The sequence below is a fragment of the Herpailurus yagouaroundi genome, unplaced genomic scaffold (assembly GCF_014898765.1).
Source record: "Herpailurus yagouaroundi ecotype Mexico unplaced genomic scaffold, PumYag 211, whole genome shotgun sequence".
NCBI lineage: Eukaryota > Metazoa > Chordata > Mammalia > Carnivora > Felidae > Herpailurus > Herpailurus yagouaroundi.
In genome coordinates this window covers 6,704,320-6,718,634 of record NW_024412442.1, presented here as the reverse complement: position 1 = coordinate 6,718,634, position 14,315 = coordinate 6,704,320, and the positions used below count along the sequence as shown (strand labels likewise).

The 14,315-nt window shown below is 51.2% G+C and overlaps 1 protein-coding gene across 1 annotated transcript in view; it reads left to right on the top strand.

Moving 5' to 3' along the window:
- The first annotated feature begins 7,416 nt into the window (after nt 1-7,416).
- SGMS1 (sphingomyelin synthase 1) overlaps nt 7,417-14,315 on the top strand; it is a 114,937-nt gene continuing 108,038 nt past the window's right edge. Inside the window, exon 1 of the mRNA XM_040454229.1 lies at nt 7,417-7,497. The gene's annotated coding sequence lies outside the window, so the exon portion shown is untranslated. The remainder of the gene's footprint in view (nt 7,498-14,315) is intronic.

Genomic DNA, 14,315 nt, shown 5'->3' with positions numbered 1-14,315 from the left:
CAGTAATACTCTGTCCAGGCGCTCACGTGCGTTTAAAACATGCAGGTTGGATACCGTCCTGTCCAGGTAACACGCGTAGTGGCTTAAGTCCTTGCCGAGGAGACAAGACTGCCAGCTCCAAGCGAGGAAATGAGCCTTTCGTTCTTCTTGCTTTGTTTTAAACATGTATTTATTCTTGGTCCTGAGGAAAAGATTAGGAAGGAGAATGGTGAATGAATGACCACCGTTTTTTGTTTGTTTGTTTGTTTGTTTTAATTGCTTTTAGGCTGTGGGAAGGGTCCCGTGACGGGCGTTCTGGAGGGCTGTGACCTGGGGACAGCCGTCGCAACGCCTTGCTTTGGTAACGCCCGCTGCTGGGGTAGGGGCCGTGTCATCACGCACAAAAGCAAGCTGCTGCTTATTTTAAACACGGAAGTTTCTCGCAGAAAAGAGAACTCCGGTCTGCGTTCCTAACAGCCTCCCACACGTGAGGGGTCCCCCCGTCTGCGGTGTCTGCTGGCTCAGATGAGGTCACTTCTGCCAGAGACACGAGGACACTCGACTTGCTTGGGTCAACGGCTCCCGACGCGCAGCCCGGAGCACAGCGCTCCGCCATCGGAGGGAAGCCCGGAGTGTCCGTGGGACGGGTCCGTGGGCTTCGGGGCGGGGCTGTGTGAGGCAGCGGGAGGGACACTCCGGCGCCAGCCGCTCTTCCCCACCTCGTGTGTATTTAAAAAAGGAAAAAAGCAGATCATTGGTAAGAAAAGGCAGCCGACTTTAGGGGCATCTCCGTTTCCTCCGAGAACGCCGGGCCTCGCTTTGGGAAATGAAGCGCACGTTTAATACGAACGGGTCCTCGAGGTCGTTTCTTTCTCTTGCCACAGAGCTCGCTGTTTCCAAGTACGAGCTTGATAGCGTTGTGGAAAGGCCTCTCCAGGCTTGTCCCTCACGGAATATCTGATCCCACTGACTTTGCTGTTCCTGGTTGAAGCTGGAGTCGGGTCGACGGGGGGACAAAGGGGCCGGGGAAACAGGAGGTCCGGGTTCCGCGCTTCTGAGTGAGCCTGGACGGTCGGCCCCTTGGAGTGTTTGGGTCCCGTGTGTCGTCACCTGTCACGGCGAGGCTAGGCCCGGGAGATGAACGAGGATTCCCCGGCTCTGAAACGATGCAGTTGTCCATCCCCCGACCGGTGTCTGCGGGCAGCGAGGGGGCCTGTTGCGGTAAGAGGTCCCTGGCTCAGTGAGTTAGTCTTAGCTACGTGCTCCGCTTGGGAACTCCTCTTGGGTTGCTTTGTAAAAGTTACTGGTACTTGCTCAGAGGACTGGAGAACATTTCTATTTGGTTCTTAAGGAGCCCCTACTAGCAAGAGTTAGATGGGACTTTGGATATTTTACTTCTTATGCTGTTCTCAAAACCACTCATACAGAAAGTCTCTAGCTCGTATCTCTGAACATGAGTTTCATAAAGTGCTGAAGTCTGTTCCATCACATTTGAAACACTCTTTCGTTCAAATTGTTTTACGAGGGGTAGGATCCCAGCATAGCGCCTGTGGTGATCAAAATCCTCTTGCCGGGGGTGCCGGGGTGGCTCAGTCGGTGGAGCGTCCGACTTCGGCTCAGGTCATGATCTCGTGGTGGGTTTGAGCCCCGCGTGGGGCCCTGGAGAGCTGACAGCTCAGAGCCTGGAGCCCGCTTCGGATTCTGTGTCTCCGTCTCTCTCTGCCCCTCCCCCGCTCACGCTCTGTCTCTCCCTCTCTCAAAAATAAATACACATTAAAAAGAAATCCTCTTGGGGCGCCTGGGTGGCGCAGTCGGTTAAGCGTCCGACTTCAGCCAGGTCACGATCTCGCGGTCCGTGAGTTCGAGCCCCGCGTCAGGCTCTGGGCTGATGGCTCGGAGCCTGGAGCCTGTTTCCGATTCTGTGTCTCCTTCTCTCTCTGCCCCTCCCCCGTTCATGCTCTGTCTCTCTCTGTCCCCAAAATAAATAAACGTTGAAAAAAAAAAAAAAATTAAAAAAAAAAAAAAAAAAGAAATCCTCTTGCTGCTTTAAATGTGCACGTGTTCGGCATGTTCAATAATAGCCTTGGCAGTGCCACCGGGTGACCAGACCACCATTTGTAAGACCGCTGCTTCCTTGGGCAGCATGTTCCGTTACATCCTCTGTGTGGCAAGAACAGGCTGAGAGGACATGTGCGGTCAGAGAGGAGTCTTGGGTCTGAGTCAGAGACCGCGGATGGGTAGGCCCCTCTCCCGTGCCCCGGCCCCGGGGCCTCCCTCTTCCTTCCCCCTCCTGTCTCGGAGGCGCCCGTGGTTGCGTCAGCCTCCCTTGCCGACTTCCCTTCCGTATGAGGTACCTGGAGCCGCAGAACACTGTCGCGGCAAACCGGCTTACTCAGCGCACACGCTGTCTCGCGGCGTCTGCGGGCCGGGAGTCCGGGTGTGATTTCGCGGGGGACGAGTTTAGGGCGGCAGTCAAGGCATCTGCCAGAGCTGCTGTGTCACGTGAGGCTCGACCGGGGAAGGCTTTCCTCAAAGTCAGCTCCCGGGACTGTTGGCGGTCTCTCGTGGGCTCTGGGACCGAGGCCCTGCTCCGTGTTCGCCGTGAGCCGGACGCTGCCCTCGTGTGGCTCTTCCTCAAAGCCAGCGAGGGAGGGAATCTTGCAGCCGAATGGACGAATGGACACTCCAGGCTTCCGGGAGGTAACCGGATGTGTCTCGTCATGTTCGCTTGCTCCGTCCGTCGTGAAGAATCTCAGGTCTTACCCTGCTCAGGGGGCGGCTGTGACACAGGCGTGGGTGGTGAGACACAGGGGCCTTGGGGCCGTTGGAGCCGGCCACATTTGAGGCCGCCTGGGCGCGTGGACACCGCCCTGTCTGTGCATTTTCCCTCTTCACCGGGAGCTTGCTTCTCGTCCCTTCCGCCTCCTTTCCTTCCTCCCGCCCGCAGACAGTCCAGCCACGGGGGGCGGCCTTTCCTCCGCCGCGGCGGGGCAGGGAGCTGTCCCTGGTGAGCCTCCCGGGATGGCTGGCACTTAGAGCGTGTGACACATTCCCTAGCAGGCGTTTCTGGGTCATAATGTGCTTTACATCAAGGACCCGAGTGGGGTCCTTTCTGCTTTGGTGTCTCTGGTCACTGCCGTCTCCAAGCACGTGCTGAACCCCAGGGTGAGTTCACGTTCCCGGTGCCGTCCTCCTACGGTCTCTCGCCGTGACCGTGCTTGAGTTTCTCATTTAGAATCGTTAGTGGTTTCCGCCCTCTTACTCTTCGGCTCTGTTAACTGATGTTTGGTATCATCATCTCTTCAGGCGTGTTCGGGGCGTTTCTTGCCTTTCTCGGGCCTGCTCTCGGTCCGTGTCTCGCTGCTCGTCCTCGCCGCGGGGGGGCCGTGTGCTGTCGGGGTGAAGCGGCGGGAGCCAAGCCCGGCCGCCTGGGTTCGAACCCCAGCTCTGCCATTTAGTAGCTGGGCGGTGTCGAGCGTGTGATTCCGTTTTGTTTCTGTGTGCTGGGTGTGAACGTTTCCGGGTTTTCCGCTGGCCAACAGACCTCTGTGGGGGCTGCCGCTCTCTCTTTGCTCCCAAGGTCTGTATGTGTAACGATCGGAGCGGCCTGCGTGTGACTGCCAGATGAACCGTTTCTTCAAGCCCTCTTCTGGCCTCCTGGCACGGTGGCTGGAGATACTGGAGCTCACGAGGACACCTCTTGTTTCGGTGACATTGCCCGTCCCTGCTGGCCTCCCCGGGACGAAGATGGTGGACTTCCTCCAGCAGCGGCAGCATCCAACGAGACCTCGTTTGCCGTGGGCTTCACTAAAGCGTTTGCGGGCGCCCTGTCTCAGAGCCCGTGTCACCGCCCTGAGCTGTGGCGCCGCTGCTGGCAGAGTCTCCCGAGGAGGAAAGCGAGGCTTGCAACCATTCAGCAGCACGCCCAGGGGCTTCGTTGCTCTGTGCGTCCGCAAAGCACATGCTCTTGATGACCATAGGACGCTGTCGCCCTGCGAGGAAGCTCGGACCCGTCTTAGCGAACTAGCTCCCTGGGGGAAAAGGGGCGAAGGGTCCGAAACGACACGCCTCGGGGGCACCCGAGCTTTCATCCGCTTGCGCGGCCTCGGTGCCCGTGCAAGTGCTGTCCGGAGCCTCCGTGCAAAACAGGAGTCGTTCTCCTCAGACAGGTGTTTGCACGGCGGCTGTGGAGTCTTCACGTCGTATAAGAAGCAGGATGGAGAAGGGCTGGGCTGTCAACATGCTCAGCCAGGAGTCCCACATCCAGGTTATTCTAAGTGCGGCAGCTAAGTTAATTGCTCGTATTCTGGTGAAACTACCACTGCACTGCGTTCCTTTAAACCCACTTCACCTCAAGCATGTACGACCCCTTCTCCCACCCCTGGACTTAGCACAGCACCTGCTGCCAGATGGGTCGTTCGTTAACGTCAGTAGCGGAAGTCGCTTATTCTTGCGAATAACCACCGTGGTGGTAAAGTACTGACTTGGAGGAGGAATTTCATGCCATGAACCTGTTAAAATAGTTTCCATTGAAGTGAGGACAGCAGGTCTTGTGGGAAAAAAAACAATCAGCTCTAACCTGTAACAAGACAGATTTTCTTGTGTGCATCGTATGCTGGTTTTGAGGGTAAAAAAAGAGTAATCAACTTATTCCGAGCAGTCAGCATCACCGGGGTGAGTCCCAAACAGGGTGGTGTAGGCGGGGTCAAGGAGCACTGTTTTTCACATAGAAAGTTCTGTTTAAAAGTTGGTGTTGGGGTGCCAGGGGGGCCTAGTCAGTTGAGCGTACGACTCTTGATTTCAGCTCACGTCACGATCTCGCGGTTCGTGCGTTCGAGCCCTGTCCCGGATTCTGCGCTGACATCGAGAGGCCTGCTGGGGATTCTCTCTCTCTCTCTCTCTCTCTCTCTCTCTCTCTCTCTCTCCCTCTCTCTCTGCTCCTCCCCCTCTCATGCTCACATGCTCTCTTTCTCTCTGTCAAAATAAATAAACAAAAAAGTTGGTGTTGCGTCTCTTGTGGGTCTTTTTCTTTTTCCTGGAAAACACAGCTGACAGATCCATACTGTTGTTGGTGAGGCCGGAATGTGAAGCTAGCCTTGGTGACAGGCCGCCTGCCATCCTCGGTGCGGCTTTTCTTTCCCGCAGATGCCCGCCGAGTACTTGGCATTGCGTTGCACACCAGAAGGATTAGCCCCGGTGGAAATGATTCATTCCCTCTTTCAAGAATTTAGCATCAAAAAAAGAAACGCGGTGCCGATATGAGGAATGCTCACAAATGCACAGCGAGGGCTTTCTATGTGCACATGAGTGAAGGCTGTCCCCTAAGATGGGCGTTTTTATTTGACACTCCTTTCAGAGCAGCTTCGGAAAGTTTGATGTTCTTGTCCAAAGTCTGATTTGAACCTCTCTCCAAAATGTTCACATAGGGAAGGAGTCTGGATTTGAAGGGGTCTAAGCCATCATTGCAGTTGGAGCCGTGAATTTAACAGGCTACCATACTTGCATTAGTGAGTAAACACGATCGTTGCCGTCATGTCGTGGGGACACAGGCTCCGATGGGCACTGAATATGCGTTATCTCTGATCTGTGTAACTTCTCACCACACTATGTGTCGTTATCCCTGTCTTGCAGGCCTGGAAACTGAGGCTTGGAAGGGTTCGGTAGCCCGGCAGAGAGCACCCTGCGGGTGCACATCAGGAGTGGCGTTCAAGCCTGTTGGTCAAGCCCGTATCCGACCCTTCTCCACTATCCGTGGTTTTGAGAGTCTTCGTGCCAAGCGACCAGCATACAGAGCTCTTGCTAGCCGGTAAGCCTGGCGCTCCGTCCTCTCAGTGCTGGGTGTAATCTCTAAGACCTTGACTCTCCAGTCCTTCCCTGCTGGGCAGATTTCTTTGTTACTAGGAGGCTCTCTGGATTTATGCGGCATTTGGTCCGTTCTCTCCTTTCTTTATGCCCCCCCCTTAGTCCCACACACACATGCGCACACACACACACGCACGCACGTGCACACGCACACCCTTGCGGTCTGGAGAACTTGAGGCTTCCGTCTATTCCATAACCAAGACGACAGTGTCTCTCATGGCGCCTCCCCGCGTGGAGCCATTTCATAATTAGCGTGCATCTCTTCTCCCTGAATGACAACACTGAGGCCTCAGAGAAACAGGTTCCCGTTTTGTACGTCTTGTCCACTTAAAGCTATACATTCTTCGTGTAAAATAAGCAATAGTTGAATTCTGCCTGGCAGAGGTGTTGTGTTTTCATTTGGGGCTCCCCTGTGAAGGGAAACAAAGCAGAACTTCCTGTCCCTTTTAGGGACGTGGACCCTATGGTGTTACGAAATGTAAAAATTGAAAGTAAAGCATTGTTCTGAATGCCTTGCTCTTGGAAGAAGGAAGGCACTTTGTTGAGCATGTGACATGCTCCACGACTTACATGAATCTCCAATATTTGAATTGTACGCATGGGTAAGTTAGCAAATCTGATCCTTGAGCGGTGGGTGTCCCGGGTCCTGGGCCAATACCCTTGTCGGATCAAAGCATGCTTGGCTCGGCAGATTTTATCCTTCCTCTAATTGAATGTTCTCAACCACACAGTATACTAGGGGGCATTTGACCCTCTTTCAGAAAAGTAGAAATCGGGGCTGGGAAGAGATGAATGGACTTCCCCAAGGTCACGTGGCCAGGAAGCGGTGGGACCTGGAGCCACGGTGTCAACCGTGTGGTGTCCTGTTGAGGGTGGGGGCCTGGATCCCCCCGTGATTGATCTTTCCTGTTCTGTAAATTGTAGACAATTGGAGAAATAGAGCCAGGATCCAAATGGGAATCAACACAGATGGTCGCTTAATTACTGGTAAAGCAGGGTTGGAGACCTCGCAGGCTTCAATTACCTCCTTCTCTGAAACTGAAACAGAGTTCAACTCCAGCAGCCTTGACCCAGTCCTCCAGCTCCTGCTGGAGAGAAGCCAGCCGCCGTTGCTGTCCTTGCGGAGGGCCGGAGGGAGCTCCTTGCTGCCCTACCCAGTGCAGCGGCTGAGCGCTGGGCCAGGGTTTCCTGGGATCCCCCCAGACACATTCGTCTCTCACTGTGAGAATGTGCCAGGAGGGGTGGGGCCGGGAGGGAGACGACTCTGATATGCTTCCTCCCAGGCAACAGACTAAAAGTTCTTCCCCAGAACATACGGGAGGGCATTTTAGGGGTTCACTTCCCCAAGCCCCAGCAGTAGAAATACTGTTCTTTAAATTTTTTGTTTTCCCTTGGGGTTACGTTTGTCTCTCTCTATGTTGTTATTGTCTCCTTCCCTTTTGATTTTGAGGGCAAAGGAAGAGATGGCTATTTTTCTCCATGTTTTGGTCACGGAGAACAGAAAAAGAACGCAGAAACCCAGAAATGGGTCTTTCTGAGACATGTACCTCATCAGATCCTTTCTCCTCACGACAGGTGATGGAAATGTACTGGCATGATGGGAGAAGCTGGTAACTTATAGGAAGCCAAGATGACAAGAATTTTCTTAAATAATCAGTAAGTAAAATTTTGTTGGCCCCTTGGAAGTCTTCTGATTACCGGGTGAATGTTCTATAAGAGACTATGGCAAAAGCATAGCACGATCAAATGACTGAAAAGTCTGAAAGAGAAAATGTTTAAAAAAGAAATACCCAAACCCTTCAAAAAACTCATGCTCACATTTGAGCGATTATTCTTTCTGGTAAACGTGTCATTTTAGGTCGGGAACAGCGGTTGAGGAGATAGAGCCTAAGTATTTAAGGGATTAAGGGAAGATTCCTTTTATATTAACCTCTTCTTAATAAGCTCTTCTCAAATACAGATATTCATGTTCCCCTCGGTTCCATGGGCCCCATTTCTTACCAACTTTTGGTGGGTACGTTTTGGAGGTTAATATGAAGAAACTTGAACTTGGCAACTGTGAATAAAATAGAGCTCCTTGTCTGCACCCTCTCGGTGCATCTCCTCTTATACACATCCGTGGCATTAATGGTTGCTGGTTATCTGACAGTTAAATGTGGTTGATTTTGGTTTCGTTATGATGATGATAATGTCAGTGCACGGGGTTGCCTAGTGAAAAGGTTGTGTATTTCTGAGTCACACAGTCGGAGGCCTGACTCTTGCTGTTGTGCTGTTTAGTGGTTACTCAGCCCCTCGAGCTCAGTTGACTCATCAGTGTGTTGGATTTGATAATCCCGCTCATAAAGCAAAAGGCTGCGGGCAGTACTTTGTGCTATGACTAGGACATTATAGGGCCACCGTAAAAGTACAGCTAACCATTGAGCAACACGGCTTTGAATCACCCGGGTCCACTTGTCCACAGTTTTTTGTTTTTTTTTTTTCTTTTCTTTTACAGTACAGTACTTGAATAAACGGGTTTTCTCTTCCTTAGGATTTTCTCCATAACATTTCCTCCAGCTTGCTTTGCTGTAAAAATACAGTATATACTACACATAACATACAAGATGTGTGTTAATTGAGTGTGTTACCAGTAAAGCTTCAGTCAGCAGTGGGCTGCCAGTGGTTAACGTTTCTGGAGAGTCAAAAGCGGTACAGGGGGCTCTGACTGTGCGGGAAGTTGGCATCCCTGACCCAGGGCTGTTCAAGGGTCCGCTGGAATCGCTTTTGTTCCTTATATTTGTATCACGGCTTCCAGATGATAAGCCCATATTGTGAGTCCAGTTGGCCAGCTCAACTTCCTGCTCCTGTCGGGCAGCCGTGGGTTAGTACTGGACGTATCGATAATCGACACGCGGGCAGATGTTAGGACTTGGCCCAGCTGGGAGGGAGGACGGGAGGAGGGGGAGATTTCTGTGGCGTAAATATTCCCCCACGTGTGGGAGGACCAGGAAGCGTGGCTGGGCAGGAACACCCCAGCCTGCACTTTGCTACCGGCCACGTACCGCAGCGCCCAGAACACCCTGAGCATAGCCCCCCGTGACGAGTTCTGACCACTTGTTGCCTCTGCCTATAGACTCGTTTATTTGAGTTGTATGTTTGTACAATCCGAGTTCTAGCGATGGCTGTGTTTCCCCACGGGCTTGCCAAAAACCCCGAGAGTGTGACCGTCTGCCCTCGGCGGACCGGTGTGAACAGCACCACGGGCGGCACGTTTCCTGTGAAGCTGTGTTTCAGCCACAGTTCTTCAGGTGCCTGCCTCAGCTCCGGTGGTAAGGGTTTGATTTGGTGGATAAAAGCACGGTTTGCTTGGAACCTCAAGGCCGTCCTGCGACCATGCCTTCTGGGGTTGAAGACCAGTCCTGAGACGGGTTTCGAACGTCCACCTCTCTTCTTAGGCGTGTGACTGGAGTCCTCCGGGCGCGGCCTCGGCTTCGTCACTGGCGCGGGAGCCCTCGTCTCTTCTGGCTGCGCGGTGACCGTGCTTGTGGTTGAGTCAGTCTCGAGTCTCTTCTGTCCCTTTGCTGTGCTCCCCTGAGTCCGCCTCTCGTCGGGGACGAGCAGGCGGGGGTCCTCCTCACTCACGGTGGCACGTAGGTTTGCTTTGGTTCAGAAAGGAAGCTTTAATGAAAGTGAGTTGTCTGCAGAGGGAGAGAAACAAAATGAGACGGTATCTGGGCGGTTTCAGGTTCCCACAGGCTTGATGAAAATCTTGGGGAGGAGAATGGAGGGCCGAACGGAAACTGGACCAGATTGCTCAGAGTTTCTTCCAGAAGCAGTTTGTTTAGTGTTCTAGCTCGCCCTTGAGAAGGAAACAGTTGGAGCCTGAGATTGCTAAGGAACAGCTAAGATTGCGGTGGTTGTTTTTTTTAAATCTCACCCACCTAGCTCTCAAAACACATTCTTCGTTGAACCTTAAAAAAAAAAATGCCTTGCATATTTCAAAACATTCGTTTCTGTCGGTTCCCTGAAACAGATTTACGTAATCTTAAAACACTTAGTTCTCTTATTTCCTCCTAAAACAATAGATATTTATAGTTCCTACTGAGTCAAGGACGGGCTTGGATTATTGTTAAAGTAATTCTTGTCCATTTCAAGCAGAAACTGATGGATAGAAATTGGAGACCTTTGCCTCTGGATAAGAAATATTAACCCACGTCATGGGGCACCCAAGCGGCTCAGCCGGTTAAGCGTCTGACTTGGGCTCAGGTCATGATCTCACAGTTCATGAGTTCGAGCCCCACGTCGGACTCTATGCTGACAGCTCAGAGCCTGGAGCCTGCTTCAGATTCTCTCTCTGTCCTTCCCTCACCCGCCCCTCCCCCCCAATTTGTGCTCTCTCTCTCTCTCTCTCTCTCTCTCTCTCTCAAAAGTAAATAAATAAACATTAAAATTGGTTTAAAAAAGGAAATATTGCCCCATGTCTCAAGTTGAATAAGGGTGTCTTTGGTGGCTGTGAAAGCAGACATGGGAAAAATGACCAACAGAGAAACCTCACCGTGCAGAAAATATTCTGATTTATAATTTCTTCCCCCAGAATGGACCCGATGCTATTTCTGGACATCCCCAGTGTAGATGAGTGTTTGATGAGGGAGCTGTTAGGTGTGTGGTCTTCAGATGTGTAAATGGTACAGCCTTGCGTGATGTCCAGTCACCACACTCAGAAGTTTGCTCGGTACTTAGGACTTGTGGGTTATGGGGGTGGATTCCAGTACAAATAAGACGGCTCATTCCACGTCAAAACCGATCAAGTGCAAACATAGAAAGCTGTGATTTCAAAACAAATGCAGTCAGTGTCATTAGAGGTATATTAACTACTCTGGAAACTCAACAGGAGAGAGAAGTTACCTGTGTGGCAGGAGTGATGAGGCCAGGGAGAGTTTTAGGAGCAGATGACATCTGAAGTGGGTGTTTTGTGAGTAATGCCTTTTTCTGGTTTTCTTAAGTTTATTTACTTTTGAGAGAGAGAGAGAGATCGCATGTGCATGCACTGGGGACAGGGGGCAGAGAGAGAGTGGGAGAGAGAATCCGAAGCAGGCTCTACATTGTCAGTGCAGAGGCCAACATGGGGCTCGAACTCACGAACTGTGAGATCATGACCTGAGCCCAAATCAAGAGTCCACAACGCCTAACGGACTGAGCCACCCAGACACCCCGTGAGTAATGCCTTTTAGTTAAAATACCTATTTTAAAAATTCTAAAAGTTAACCAGTGCTAATTGGAAAGAACTTTTAAAATGTGAACATTATTCAGGCTGGAAAAATTCATCGATATCATCACTGCCTAGAGACACCATCAGTAACATTGTTTTTTTGCTTTGTTTTGTTTTGTTTCGGTATTCTGCCATACTCTTTCTGAGCCTGGATTAGATTCATCCTTTTTTCCTTCCTAAAACAGATTATTTGTTTCAAATATCGTTTTAACACCTGAGTTGATTGACAGTGTACTGAAGCATGCCACCGTTAATAAACACACACTTACGTCGTGTTTGTTGTTGTCATACGGCACTTCACGTGTTAGGTGGTCTGTGATGTGTATACCCAGTCCCCCAGTGGTGGGCATTTTGGTCGTGCTCAACTTTCCATTCTGGTAAAGCCGGCTGTGACGGACCTCTTTGAGCATGCGTTGTGGTGCACTTGCCCAGTTACACGCGCAGGAACTTGGAACAGAGTTGGGCAGTGCTTAGCGCTGTAGCTGGAAGGAGCAGTGTGAGGCAGAGGTGGGGGAGGAAGGTGTCATTCTGGGGCAAGGCAAGTGGATCCGCATGTTGAGAGAGACGGGGCCTTCCAGGTCACACCCTTGTCCTTTACTCTTGTCTGTTGGGAGCCATATTGGAATCTAGCTCCTACTTCCAATGAACATTCTGAGTGTCTTCAGTTTTCCTTAATTTCCCTTATTGTGGGAGGAATTAACTAGTTAATTGTTATGGATCACGGGTAATTAGATATTAGTTATAGATGATAGATAATTAATAGTTCTTCTTTCCAAAACTTCTGGAGAGCCTTAAACAACCGGCCAGTCGGGGAGTGAACAAGTAATGGAGATTGGGAAGAGATAGTATGTGTGTATGTGTGTGTATGTGTGTGCGTGAGAGTGTGTGTGAGTGTATGTGTGTGTTTGCGTATATGTTTGTGTGTGTGAGTGTTTTTGTGTGTATGTTTGTGTGTGTGTGTGTGTGTGCGTGAGAGTGTGTGTGTGTTTGTGTATATGTGTGTGAGTGTGTTTTTGTGTGTATGTTTGTGTGTGTGTGTGTGTGTGTGTGTGTGTGCACGTGTAGAAAAAACTGAGAGCAGAGGAGCCGGCAGGTTTGAAAAGCAAAGGAAACATCATTACTACTTGTGCTTTATACACTTTTTAACAAACTGACTAAAAATTTAAAGATGCTTTGGGAAAGATACAGATTAGGAGAGAAGTATCATAATTTAATAATAATACTATCTTATATTTACTAGGTGCTTTTATGCGCTTGTGCGTTTTACTTGTTTTTTTAAGTTCACGTATTTATTTTGAGAGAGTGCACGTGGGGGAGGGGCAGAGAGGGGGAGAGAATCCCAAGGGGGCTCCTTGTCGCCAGCGCAAAACCCTGGCGTGGGGCTCAAACCCACGAAACCGCAAGATCATGACCTGAGCTGAAACCACGAGTCAGACGCTTAATCGACTGAGCACTCCGGTGCCCCTGCTTGTGTTTTAAATGCACGGTTTTACTGAAGCACGTCTCAAACCCCTTCTCAGGGAGAGTGCAGGATTCCCCCCATTTTGCAGGTAAAACAGAGGCCTCGGAGGCTGGCTTGGGGGGGGCATCCCCGGACTTGATGTTGGAGCTGAGGGCTTGGGGCGGGAGGGTCGTGAGGCCCTAGTAAGACAATCCCTGACAGGTGACATGGAGGGACAGCTTCTTTCGTCATCACCAATGGGCAGAAAGCACTTCCTGAGCCATTTTCCCTTCCCCTCCTGGGAGATTGTGTTACTGCTATTGCCAGAGCTTTCCGGCCACCTTCCTTCCCTTTGGGAGGGGGGAGGGGGGAGGGGGGAGGGTTCCGCTTTCCCACCCCGGGGGGGTTGACCCCCATGGCCATCTTGGCCGGAGGACTTATTTTGGCCGAAAAAGTGTGACTAGTGACGACACGGGCCATTTCCCAGCAGCAGAGAGGCCTGCCGCGTCGCTCCTGTCCCTGCCGCGAGGCCCGCACGTCCCAGGGAGGGGTGCTCCTTTCCCCTCCGTCCCGGGGAGGAGCACATGGGTAGCCACAGCTCAGTTCCAAGGAACCAAACAGGAGCCAGAAATTAGACAGAGACAGCCTTTCTCTGTCGTTGGTGCTCTGGGATGCCGCAGCGTAATTTAGCCCGAACCGATGCGTTCCCGCTGTCGTGTTGCAGTCTGTCCCCTGCACTGTCGAGGTGAACCTTCATCACACGTTACCCCTTCAGTAAGGCATTTAACTAGGTATTTGGGGCGGCCCCCCTTGCCCCTCATTTCCTTCTTTAGACACTTGTCGGACATATCCTGAGTCAAGGGCTGGACGTCCAGTCCCGGCCCCCAGCCTCAGGAATCTTTGAGCTGGGCGCCGCGTATCCGGAAGTGGTAAAACAAGGCAGGCGGCTGGGTCCTAGAGACGGTGTCACGTGGTCACTGGCGGGCCGTGCTCGGAGGGGAGCCCGCTCTGTTACCATCCTCATGACACCCTTGGAGTGGCTTTGCTCTCCGCCACCTAAGCTCATCTTCCCCCTTCTCTCCTCCTCCTCAACCCGTGTTTACTGCACTGTGTAGTTTGTGCCGAATGCTAGATTTCCTTACTCCCCACTTGCATTTGTGCTGAAACCATTTGTACCAGCTCATCCACTAGATTAGTGTCTGTGTGCTTTCTTTTGACACGTGTTGCAAGCGGCTTAACATCACACAGGACATTGTCTTAAATTTTTCCTCGTCGTATAAATTGCTTAACATTTAATTAATTTATTACAACAAAATTAAACTCTCAGTAAATTATTGACTGTTTTTGTTGATTTTTTTTCTCCCCTTGAAGTTACTGATTCTTTTTTCCGTGACGTGTTAAGGCTCTGCGTGGACTTCGTAAATACCTTACCTCCGTTCGGGACAATTCAGAGTTGAACTGTCTTATTTCAGATCCCGTGTCTGACAGTCTGACAGGTGTTCAGGAGACCTGACTTGACTTCACGTTCCTAGCGACTAGGTGTGGCTTCGGACCGTGGAGAGAAACCGAAAGTTCCTACAGGTCTGTCCAACCAGTAGTTTCCAGGCTAAGACAGTGCATGATTTGGCCACTCCCTTCCTCTCTGATTGAATTCAGCTACTTTCTGTCTTGTTACTTCTGACCACCTCTCCACTTTGACTTCAAAAGGCACATGGTTAATTTATTATTCAAGTCCCATCTTGGACCAACGGCTTTCAAACTTTTTTTGTCCAATATACGCAGAAG